Source organism: Ixodes scapularis, unplaced genomic scaffold (assembly GCF_016920785.2).
Source record: "Ixodes scapularis isolate PalLabHiFi unplaced genomic scaffold, ASM1692078v2 PGA_scaffold5__190_contigs__length_132052651, whole genome shotgun sequence".
Lineage (NCBI taxonomy): Eukaryota > Metazoa > Arthropoda > Arachnida > Ixodida > Ixodidae > Ixodes > Ixodes scapularis.
Window position 1 is genome coordinate 30,511,823 of NW_024609880.1, and position 12,102 is coordinate 30,523,924.

A 12,102-nucleotide genomic window follows, 5' to 3' on the forward strand; every position below is an offset into this window, starting at 1 on the left:
GGCCCGTTCACGCGCTTCCGTTCCACGATGCGACCGACTTGGACACGAAAGGCTGAAAAACCGGTTTTTAGCCTCTTCGGTCATAAGCAGGCGGTCGTCAACGGGTTATAAGAAGTCCCAAGTGTGTGAACGGGCCTTCTGTTGTTTTGGCTGTATAGCGGAAGCTTGCCGTCTTCGATAACAGTTGGGCATCTTGTGAGCTCCTAGCGCTCATGCCCAGCCAAAGCGTGGTGGAAAGCAACGAGCTTAGCATAGCCGTCACCCATTCTCATTTTGTCTCCACTATATTGTTTCACTATTTGCAGGAGTGAAAAGTTTTATTGTTTTTTTTTTTTCGTCGCCCGTACCGGATATGCCTACCAGGTGGCTGGAAACGAGAGCAAACGTAAAAGATCCATAGACATTTTCCAAAAGGTCTCCGCCATCTTGAATGTTGTCACTTCCAGTAGGGACGAAAACATTGTTTTGCCGTCGCCACGCCAATAGACGACATATATGATATAAGCGTAACCATGACGAGCCCCACTTGTTGGACAAGTTCATTGTACACCGTACTATGTTTCTCACAATCCACACGCTCTGAGTACTTGATCATTAGCCGTTGGTTTTGCGCTGCTGGTGATGTCCCTAATTCCTGGTCGTACAGGTTCCGTGACAACGGCCGAGGATATCGTGTTCGACCTCGAAGAAAAAGTGGACTCGTACGTTCGGAGCTTGGCGGAGGAACATGCAACGAACGTCCTCTGGTGGGACATGCGGGGCGAGCACATGCCTTTTCATTGAATTCAAACATATGCACAATCGGTGAGTCGTATTGTGTCAAACCCACGTGTTCGCCTTTTAAAGCTGCGTTCACACTGATAATACAACGTGCAAACGACAGTTTGCGGACAGCCTCTGAGTAATGCTTCATTCCCGTGTGGCGGTCCTGTCGTGTTGGTGATACAAAAACCGCCTGCAGACATTTGTCAAGCAAACATGAACCTCGAACATGATTAAAGCATGTCCGCCGGTCGTCAATTTCACCGCTAAATTTGGCGCGACGTCAATTTCACCGTTAAATTTAACAGGGAAACTTAACCCGCTAAATTTATCGGGGAAAATGTCTCGCTAAATTTAGCGGAGAAAATTTTCGCTCAAATTTCCACTACATGAGAGAGGAGGAGGGGAGGGGCAGGAGGGGCAGGAGAGGCAAACCCTAACCTTCGTTCCCGTCCCTCCTCCTCCTCAAGAGCTGTGCTCTAATTTCAAACTGCAGAAAATTGTAAACGTTAAACATATAAAATAGCGCAAAAAAAGACAAGGACAAGAAGTATACAGGACAAGCGTGCTAAATTGTAAACGTCTTTCATTGTTTTTTTGTGTTTTTTTTTTTAACTTTACTCAGACAAGCTGATTCTTTGAATTTTTAACACACATAATGCAATATCTGCTGCCAGTTTTGTATGAAATTTTAGCTCGATATGTAAAGAAAGCGATGTATCCGGTTTCTTCAGAAGGACAACAATTCATTTGACTCGGTCGTTATTTAGACGCAGGTTCTGCCTCCTCTGCGATAGACCGCTCTCTCCGCCAGTTTGATTGCGCCGCCGGTGCCTCCGTGCATCTTGGGAACTGCAGTCTTTCTGCACGCGCGACAACCCCGCCGAGGTTTTACGTGAGCAGAGCACGAGGCGACACGAGCTGTCTCGTGAACTGGCGCCTGCCTGCAATGAACTCCACTTATGGCGGCCTCACGCATGCGTGAAACGCTTAGTGAAATCGGTCCATTCGCATCTTTGTACAAGCGCACCGGCTTTGAGCGCAATAAATCGTCTTAAACCGATCGACTGTGCAGTCGATATCCTTCCGAATGGGACGGCCTGATGAGATGTTTGGCTCGTCAGATATTCCTGGCGAAGGTTCTCACCAACATTCCCGATTTCTTTTTTTTTTCTCTCTCTTTTTCAGCGGAGCTATTAAGGGCTAGTTTTTTCAGAATCGTGTCCGGTACTAAACAAATGTCGACACAACACTCTGGTTGTCGCCGTCGCTCATAGATGGCGGTAGCTGTTCAGAGTGTTGTGTTTGCCGGTTGTCTGCTTGCCGCCGTCGCTCATAGATGGCGGCAACATTTTTTCGGAGGAAGAAGAGCGGGAACGGAACGGGCGGCGATATGCGCAGCAGCGCGAATGGTTCCGGCAACCGCCGCGAGGTTGCCTAAAGTTCCACAGCGTCGAGCGCTTCAAATTTCCTTGCGAAAGAAGAGCAGATCGCCCACCTGGAAAGCCACTGCCAAGAACAGAAGCTACAGCTTTGTGCTCTTTCTTCTTCACCAAAATAAAAAGTCTGAAAGTTGTTTTTGTGTGTGTGTGTGCTTTCCGCGTGTGTACGCGACGCGAGCACGTTGTTTTCACACGAGCCCGCGTTGGCCCACGTCGAGTATGGCAACATCACATGCGCAGAAGCTGCGGATTTCTGTGAGGTAAAAATTTCGAGGTTTTCCGTATGCGCCGTGAAGACAGTATAATGCCACCGCAGTGGGTGATGTCAGAGCTGCATGCGTGTTGGCAAATACGTGACGAGATGGCGCCAGTGACGCTTTGTTGGGCTCCGCGAGTCAGAAGAGACTCTACCCTGATCCTAAATTAATGCGTTGTACAATGGGTCAGAAAAGCTTTCTTCCGCCGCTTCTTCGTACCTTTCTTACTTTAGTCCAGTGACGTAGACACCTCTTCTACGCCAACACCACATTTTGCCTCTCGGACGCTTTCGCAACATGCCTTAACACAATTATTATGAATTGTCGGGAAAGAATAATAACTGTCCGATTAATAATTGGAAAAATAATGCCTTGCCCTGGGCATTCACGTATTTTCGTGCTGCAAAGTTAAAGACACGCTTTTTTAATTTTTTTTTTTCAGGAAATTTGGTTGATGTATGATTGTTTACAAGCACTGCAGAGATTTCAGACATCATATCTAAACATGCCTTCACTTGCAGGTTCAGTGTGACGGTTCGAACAAATTCCATTGTCTACGGCGAATTCCGTAATATCTCTATAAATTCAAAATTGGTGCACACGGAATGGTTTCACAACGGAGAGAGCACGGACCCTCAGCAAGTTTGCCTTGCCCAGGCCATCCAACGCACCCGCTCAGAGGCGTGGCGCACAGAAAGGGGATTGAGCTACGGTGAAGAGGCCGATCTCCCTCGACATAGGAGTCACCGAAATCGGGCTAAACGCCAAGCCTCTTTCCGATGGATCTCGCCGCAACGTGATCATAAACCACTCCAAACAACAGGAGTACACAGAGAAGTATATGATATCCGTTGACCAGAACTTGACGGTGCGTCCGAGGACATCTCTAAATATCGATTGGGTCGTCACGGACATCGCTCACTGCAGGTTGGTGCTGCTGTTTGAATGCGACTTCGATCGTCATCTACACTATGTTCGATTCGTCTCGCACGACATAGCTTCGCCTATAGTCGGTAACATGTTAAGCACTCGGTAGATGATTCACCTCCATGGCACGCACCCCTTGCCTTCCACCGTGCTCTTGCTGGGCGTGGGACAATGTGTCGCGAAAAAACAGAGCTCGTGCTCGGGGCAGAACATCTATGGGTACTTAACCAGCCATCGACGACAGTCAATACCAGGAAACACATTATAGGTGTCTGCCATCTTAATATACCGGTTTCGGGGTCATTTCAACCGACAGTTTAAGTCGAAATTCCTCAAGATTCGAGAATCTCCTTTCTAAGCGGTATTTTAAACCAGCATTTAGGTACTATGAATGAAAAGAGGAATACAAGGAAAAGTTTCATTCTTTTAACTGGATCAAAGGCGTGTATAACTATTTAACTATTTCTGGGTTTATATTACTACTAATACATATCGTTTGCTGTTTAGGAGTTCCGCGGCGACGCGCCTAAGCATCTTCCACAGTCTGCAAAATCAACACGAAGCGCCAATTTCAGTGGTATTTATATAAGATTTTTCAAGCGGGCCTTCCATTGAAACTGTCACGTCCAAGTTAGCAGCACTATTGTTTGTGGCGCCATCTACCGATAAGCGCAGCAAGCAGAGGACGCACTCCGTCGTTTGTTCGCTTTGCTTATCAGGAGATGGCGCCACAAGTAAATAGCGTCCCTAACTCAATCGTCTGCCAACACCCCCCCCCCCCCCCCCCCTTTGACCTTGGCAAGTTGTTTGCTCTAATTATCTTACAGCAAGATGATTGCGCCTAAAAAATGGCACACGGTTCAACTGACCTGCTCTGCGCACATTGGGTGAAAGTTTGAACTTCCTATGTGCAGGTGATGTTTTTGCCGGCTTGTTTTACGGCGGAAGGTGCGCAAGCGACGCTTCAGCGTAACGACATTTCAACCATCTTAATGCTTAAAATCGTTGTTGACGTGATGTGTTATCCAAAGCTTTTTTCTGAAATTGCGGAAAAACGCTTTCCCGTCTTCCAGAAACGTTAGCACAGTCCGTAACAGAACGAAATCACAACCCCTGAGCTTCCTGATATCGCACCGAAAGCACAGAAAGTCGTATTTTTGAGTTGTGGCTATCGCCAATAGACCCTTTTCAAAACACAGACAGGTAACATTACCACGCTATTATGGACAACTCATGTTATGAACGATTTGGGCGGAGGGGGGTGGGGGGGCTACGAAAGTGTTTAAATTAGCCAAACATAGCTTTAATTTACTCGATGATGGTGGTCTATGCCGTGTCCCCGTTGCAGCGGTGGACTGTGTTACTTAGAGAACTTAGCAGCTTATTACTGTTATCATGTTGAGCCCCTGCCAATTCTTTTTACGGTTATTGAGCATGCGGAAGTCCGTCATATAAACGCTACTGCGTTTCATAGATTTATATTCAGCTGCATGCAAGATGTTCTGGAAGTATAGAATGAAACACATATATTGTCGCGACTAGGCGGTCGCGATACAACAGCAGCCGAGGAGGGATGAAAGAGCTGAAACAAAAGTGTTTTTATTCCCCGCACGCTCCCCGGAAGAAGGCAAATATACCGCCGTGTGGAACGGTGGCGCCATCTGTTAGAAGATGGGCACAACACTACATCCCGCTTTTGAGCTCGAGAGGTCTTCTGTGGCCTAACGTCGAGCTTATAAATAGTCTCTTTGGTGATTTCACCTGCTGCCCGTAACGGGTGACCCGAACACCTTGAGGGGCACTTGTCCCAGAGGTGCTGGGCATGTCTGACGAGTCACGAGTCGGAGTGTTGGCTTGCGGTTCAGCTACGGGGCTTGACTGACCGGGTGTGGCTGGCAGGCATGGAACTGGGTCGCTCGGCCGGCTGGGAGTGAATGGGACCAGATGCTTGCAGTTGCGTTGCACCACCAACTAGATGTCTCGATGACGTAGGAACAGGGTCGATGTGCCTGGCTGAGTACTCTTGCCGCACACGAAGTGTCCTGGACCCAAACGTCCCCGCCTGCTTCCAAAGGCCGCAGTGACAGGGCCGCGTGACGAAGGTTGAAATCCTTCTTTCGAGGACTTCGCACCACCTCTTCTCGGCGTCTGACGACCTCCGGTGATGGCCACTTGGGAGTGAGTGATCTGTTGACCCTCAGTAGCCAAATCTGTAGGCGCGGTCCCATCAGCAGTTCCGAGGGGCTGTGGCCGGTCACACCAGAAGTGTCACGATAGACCAGCAATGCCATGTGCGGATCATCCGACTTGACAAAAAGCTCCTTGAGCTTCCGGACTGTGCGCTCTGCTTCCCCGTTTGCTTGAGGTTACCCTGAGCTGCTTGTCTTATGTGCGAAACCATAGGCGGCCGCAAAAGAAGCAAACTCGGTTGAAGAAAACTGCGGACCGTTGTCCGATACCAAGGACGCCGGGATTCCAAAACAAGCGAAGGAGCTCTTCATGGCAGCGATGACAAAGCTAGATGTCGTAAACGTAAGGATCGCCACCTAAGGGAAGCGCGAGTAGTAGTCCAGTATGACAACATAGGTCCGTCCCTTCAGCCCGAACAGGTCCACACCTACTTGCTTTAACGGCCGGTCTAGAGAGGGAGTTCCAAGAAGTGGCTGGCTGGGCTGAACTCTTGTCTGCGCGTACCTATCACAGGTGCTAACCCGCTGTTCAAATTCACTGTTTATGGCGGGTCACCAGACCGAGTCGCGAGCCCTTGCTTTACATCGCCCGATGCCTCAGTGACCTTCGTGGAGGAGTTGGAGCATCTCCTTTTGAAGATACCGTTCTTGAGAACTAGGATACGACAGCCTATCAGGAGCAGCCTTTGGAATTCAGTGATGCTGCTTTGTTCCCTCCAGTAGGCTTGAGGATGAACAGGAGCATTGGACACCTTCCTTCTTCGGCCACCTTCTCAGAACCTGAGCAATCCAGCATAGACTCCGTCCTCGGCTTGGTGCTTGCGAAGACGATCGAGACGAGAGGGCGTGAGACCTTCGACGTCTTTGAGCAGCGCCCCCACAAACAACTCGACTGTGTCGACTTGGTTCTCGGTGGTTTTCAGAGGAGCACGGGAAAGAGTGTCCGCTGTTGCCAGAAACTTCCCGGGCACGTAGAGAACCCAGTACTGGTAGGACATAAGACGCATCCTTGGCCGCTAAACATGATGATGAATTGTGCGCCGTTCCGGAGAACCCAGCAGCGTAACGAGGGGTTTGTGATCGGTCTCAACGTCGAACCTCAAGCCAAGAACAAACTAGTCGAAGCGCTCGACGGCCCCCATTACAGCCATTGCTTCCTTTTCTGTCTAACTGTACCGAGTCTCCGTTGACAGTAAGAAACCGTGAACGTAGTTTTCACGGTCTCTTACGTCAACTGAGACTCGTTACGTAGGCTTCACGACGCTCTCCTGACGGTTGGTCCTGCAACATGACGGTTCCAAGTCCATAGGAACTCGCATCAGCAGACGCCCTGGTATGGTGGGAGGCGTCGTACTTAGCCATACAAACTTCGGAGCTCAGCATGCCCTTCAGTCGTTCGAATGCCATCTGCTGACGGGGCCCCCAGCACCATGCACTGTTCTTTTGAAGGAGAGCTCGGATCGGTGCAGTCACGTCGGACAGGTGGGGAAGAAAAGGGCCCAGCAGCCTCCTGACACGTCTGACGTCTACCGGAGCCTCCAAGTTCGCCAGAGCCTTGAGCTTGTCGATAGCGGGGCTGGTGCCGTTGGCGCTGACCGTGACTCCCAAGAACTGACTTTCGGCACTGAGAAGACACATCTGGCTCGGCTCAGCTTCACGCCGGCTCTGCTGAGACGACCCAACACCTCTTTCAGACGGTGGTCATGCTCCTATTGCGTGCATCCAAAGGTGAGAATATCGTCAATCATGTGGACGACTCCATCCAGGCCTTCGAGAATATTTTTTATCTGGGGCTGGAAATACTCTAAAGCGGAGCAAATCCTCAAGGGCAATCGAGAGAAGCAGTACCGTCTAAAGGGTGTTTGAAGGTTGTGCAGAGCTGGCTGTCTGCAGAGAGCATGACCTGGTGAAAGCTGGCCGTGGCATCAAGCTTGAAGAAGATGCGGGCAGGCCCCAGGCGCCCTCAGGATATGCTCCATCGATGGCAGCACGCGACGCTCTCGCCAAACTACCTGGTTCAGGCGTTTCAGGTCCACACAGATGCGGTAGCTCCTTGAGGACTTCCGGACGACGGCGACAATGCCCGAGCATTAGTCCATTGGATCATCAACTTTCCGGATGACACCATCCGCTTCAAGCTTGTCCAGTTCCCTGCGAACGACGTCATGAAGAGGTATCGGTACGCGCCGAGGGACGCTGAGTGAAAACGGCTGTGCAGCTGATTAGAGGCGAATCACGTACTCGTCCTTGAGTTTCCCCAAGCCCTCGAAGACGTCACCCTGAAGAGGTGTCCGTTGGTCGGGACTGCAGAGGGCATCGACGTACTTTACGACGCCAAGCTTCTAGATGGCAAGGAACTCAGGGAGTGCCGGGTCTTGAGAGGGTAAAACATATGTCTTACCCTCTCAAGCGTGGCTTGGAACGTGCAGAGGATCCTCAAGGGATGGTTTTCAGGGTCCGTCAGCTGTCCTTCCGGCTTCTCGAGACACCGAGGGGCTCCGGGAAACGTGCTTGGCACAACTGTGACCTCAGCCCCGGAGTCAACTTTGAAGTTGACGTCGTACCCGTTGACAGCTACGTACCTTGACCAATTAGCACGATCCGTTGTCGACACGTCATGTAGGTGAACAGAGTTCAGGTCTCTCTTCCGCATCTCGCAGACGTCCTCAAAGTGTCTTAAACGACGACAGAAGTGACACTTCGCCTGCTGAGCGGGACCCTCATTTCGGGGTTGCGTCTGACGGCCGCAAAACCTGCAGTGCTTGCTGCTTTTTTGGGCGACAAAGACGCGTCTTGCTTGTGAGGCGTCTTTCTTGCCGGTCGTCTACTGCCCCTTTTTGAGACGAGTTGCATACACCTTTAGCTGCTTGGAAGGAACAGGACCAGTCCCCTCGCGGAAAATTGTCGCTCTTGCCTTCACGGCGTCCCCATGGATGCGAGCTTGAAGACGTGCTTTGGCCATGTTGAGGTTAGGGCAGTGACACCGCCTGTCTGAGAGATGCGGGTAGAGGAGTCCCACGACGAAACGGTCTGAAACAAGGCGGTCCTTTACCTCCGCGAAAGAGTAGTGGCACTTGCGGACAAGCTCCCGAAGTGCCGTGTAAAGGTGTCGACGCTCTCCCCCGGTTCCTCGACACGGCGGTGGAATCGGACTCTCTCGCACGCCTCGTTGAGCGGGTACACGAAGTGCGCTGTGAACTTCTCCTTTACCGCAGCGAAGGTCACCCACTCTTCTTCGGTTAGGCCTAGCGTCTCGCGCTTCTTCGGAACCCCTTGTGTAAAGCAACGTGTGCACCTGAACTTCCCCGGACGCTTGGTGCAGGTCCGACGCAAAACTGTAATCCTCGAACTGAAGAATCCAGTGCGGCCACTTCTCCGGGTGAGCGAAGTCGAACTTCGGCGGCGGAACCAGGCCCACGCTTGGAAAGGTCAAGGCCACGGTGGGAATGCCGGACTCTCGTGCTTCATCAGCTTCCGCCATGGCGGAACGCAGAAGGAAGCAGAAGCGGTCACCATGTTGGCGGCGAACGTGATGGCGCGAAGGCGGCTCTCGGCCTGAGGCTGTTGAAACCTGGAAGGCCTAGCATGCCCGCCTTCTATCACAAGAGTCTCAAGCTCTTATGATATAGCTTGGGAATCTTTGCTGGCCGGAGGAAGTTTGGAGCGAAGTTCCCCAATGATTTCGCTATCGCGACGATGCCCGATGCAGTTGATAGCCGACGCGATCTCTCCAAATGATCAATGCAGGCAAATGAAACTGACGGTGAGTTACGAGAATTGCTTGCTATGAAATCAAAGGCTCGCTAAATCTGAAATACCAACGATATTTTTGTCACCATCCACACCATACTTGATCTGCAACAGGCATCTCTTTCTCTTGAGGCATCAAATGACGTACAGAAATGAGGGTTGTCAAGGCCTCATTAATGTTATTTTCCTGCTGTGAATTACGCAACGCTAAGCAGAGAAATACACAATGGTAAGATGCGATTTCCTAAAAAAAACACTTGCGTCACAGCGCTATGTGGCTGACAACAATCCCCCCGGAATGTTGCGGCGGAAGCTGGCTGCCAACAAGATGGTTGCTTATAGCAGTGACTAGAAACAATAGGTCTGTTCGATTCGGCCAGAAAGTTCTGAACTAGTTCTGTCCGAGTTCAGACGAGTGCAGGAGTCGTGCAGCGGCGGCGCAGAACCAGTTCAGCCGACGCGCTAGGACTGGCGCTGTAATCGGCTTTCCGAGCGGAAGCGCAGGGTGTCGTCTGCGTCTGTTCGCTCTTGTTTCTCCATGCCACGTTGTATGCTACATTTAATTAGTCGCGGTTTGATGATACCATTCGTGTTTCCTTAGTTTTAAAGTATAATAACGGAATCTTTTCTGTGAATATTTTTTATTCGAGTGTACTAAAAACGTTTTCTGCACGAAATGTGTTTCTGTCTGCATTTTTAACGGCCGTTCGGTTCCTGTAGTTTCCATAAGCGTTCGTGTCCTTCACATTCATTTAACAATAGTAGATTCATTCCAAGTCTTTCGAGTTTCGCATTTCGACGATAGGTTCATGGCATCAGGATGATTTTGCGTCGGGAGTCACTGGCGGCAGCGCGCGGTCGGTAGAGGTCACCTCGAATACGAAGCCCTGACGATAGCGTTTTGGCCAAGACAGTTATCGACCATAACTTTGGTGTCAAGCTGAAGCGTTTATTCTGATTCGCAAGAAAGACCTGCGTGGAACTGCCAAGCCAATGCCGATTCTGGGCGCTTTTTCCCGTTAGTGGGCGTCCACAGATACCAGCGGACAAACCATGCAGTATTATGCTGAACTACGGGGCATGCGAGGCCCAATGAACTAAATCCCAGACCTCTGCAATGTATCGGAGTCGTCAGTATGCATCCAAGACCAACTAAAGGCGGGAATTATCAAGAGTGCAATACCTTTCCCGTGTCCGCAAGGAAGAATATCAACACTCTGGATACCTACTTAGCATCAAAAAGAGACAATTTACGTGAGCCAATATTTTAACACTTACCATAGGGAGCCAAACCTACGCGAGCAGGTGCCTAAAACGCTTTCAGTATGTCATAATCAAGCAGATTCCTACCCTCGGTTATGATCTCAATTCCGCGTCCACCGCGGGTACGTTGTTATCATAAATGAGAGGAAATGCACCCTCCGTATCGGCGTTCTTGTTAAACATCGCAGACATTTGAGCAAGAGCGGCGAAAAATGGCACCGCGAGCAGTGACGGACGAGGTGTGTCGTCTGCTATCGCAGTCTGCTCTTGTCGTCTGCTTCTGCACGTACGCTGAACTGACTCCGGAGCCGGTGCAAGATTTTGAGGAACTGGGTCTGAACTCGTTCAGATCTGGGATGAATCGAACGCGCCAGTGCAGCGGTCGTGCAACTGCCGGTTGAATCGAATACACCAGTTCCTGCACTGCTGAACTAGCTCAGCCAGTTCAGGCGAATCGAACAGACCTAATGATAATAATAGTGATCGCACGCGTACTACGTGTCTTCTGCCGTCAAATGAAGCCGCTCCAAATCAAAACATACTTGGCTAGAGCGAGCCTGTTGTCGGCCAAGCACTAAAGAATGGGAATGCGCGGTACTCTGACGCAGTATTCGGTGACACTATGGCACCTGCCGATCAGACTTTGTCCTAGTCGTCTTTCTGTACCATCTCTGCAGTTACAGTGCTCCATGGCTACTCAATATATTGTACCGGTCTGTTAACTGGTTACAAGAAACCACAACACAATCGGTCGCAGTCGAATGCAAATGTGTGAGCTGCAGTCTTTAGCGGCGACGCGTGCAAGAATGTTTGGGAGTTACATGGGAAATTTCATATCTTGTCTCTCGTATGTACCCCAATCCTTTTTCGCAGGAGGTCCTTTGGACCAGTAACGTGACAGCCGAAGGATATTTTCCAGTATGGTTCTACAGCATGGACAACAATCACCACTTGTGGTTCTACCCCGTCACCGCACTTCCAGATCCTCTACTGATACCTATTGACAGGAAGACAGTGCAATACATCAGCAATGGTTGGCTTACCATCACCAACGCGATAGAGTCGTACCTTCGGGTGTCTGAGTGCGATCTTATATCGGACGGCCGTAAACCCTTGGGCATCAAGATCTATGCCGTGCCCCTTGTCAAGCACGTAAATAAATAGAACACTTACCCGTCTTACCTGCTTGACGACATTGCCTATCAACTGATCGGTCAAACCAAGAATTTGCGTTGTTGTTTATTTGTTTCGTCTTCTTTTTTTTTTTTTTTAGGTCGTGAAAACATCGTGACATTGTCGATCACGTTGTGTTCAACCCTTCAATTCAAGAACCCTTCAGTTTAAGAACTGAAGGGTTATATGGTCTAGCCTCCCAGCAAAAAACCAAGGGTTTTAATTGCCATATTTGAATTGCTACTGCCGTATTCGAGTTCAAGTTTTCAATTCACTGGCGTACACGAGTTTAAGTTTTCGATGACATCTTGTCACATAACTTTGAAAAGGCTCACCGCC

At 50.1% G+C, this 12,102-nt stretch overlaps 1 pseudogene; it reads left to right on the plus strand.

Annotated features, from left to right (window-relative positions):
• The first annotated feature begins 512 nt into the window (after window positions 1–512).
• On the plus strand, window positions 513–11,754 carry LOC120849347 (annotated as a pseudogene).
• The last annotated feature ends 348 nt before the right edge of the window (window positions 11,755–12,102 follow it).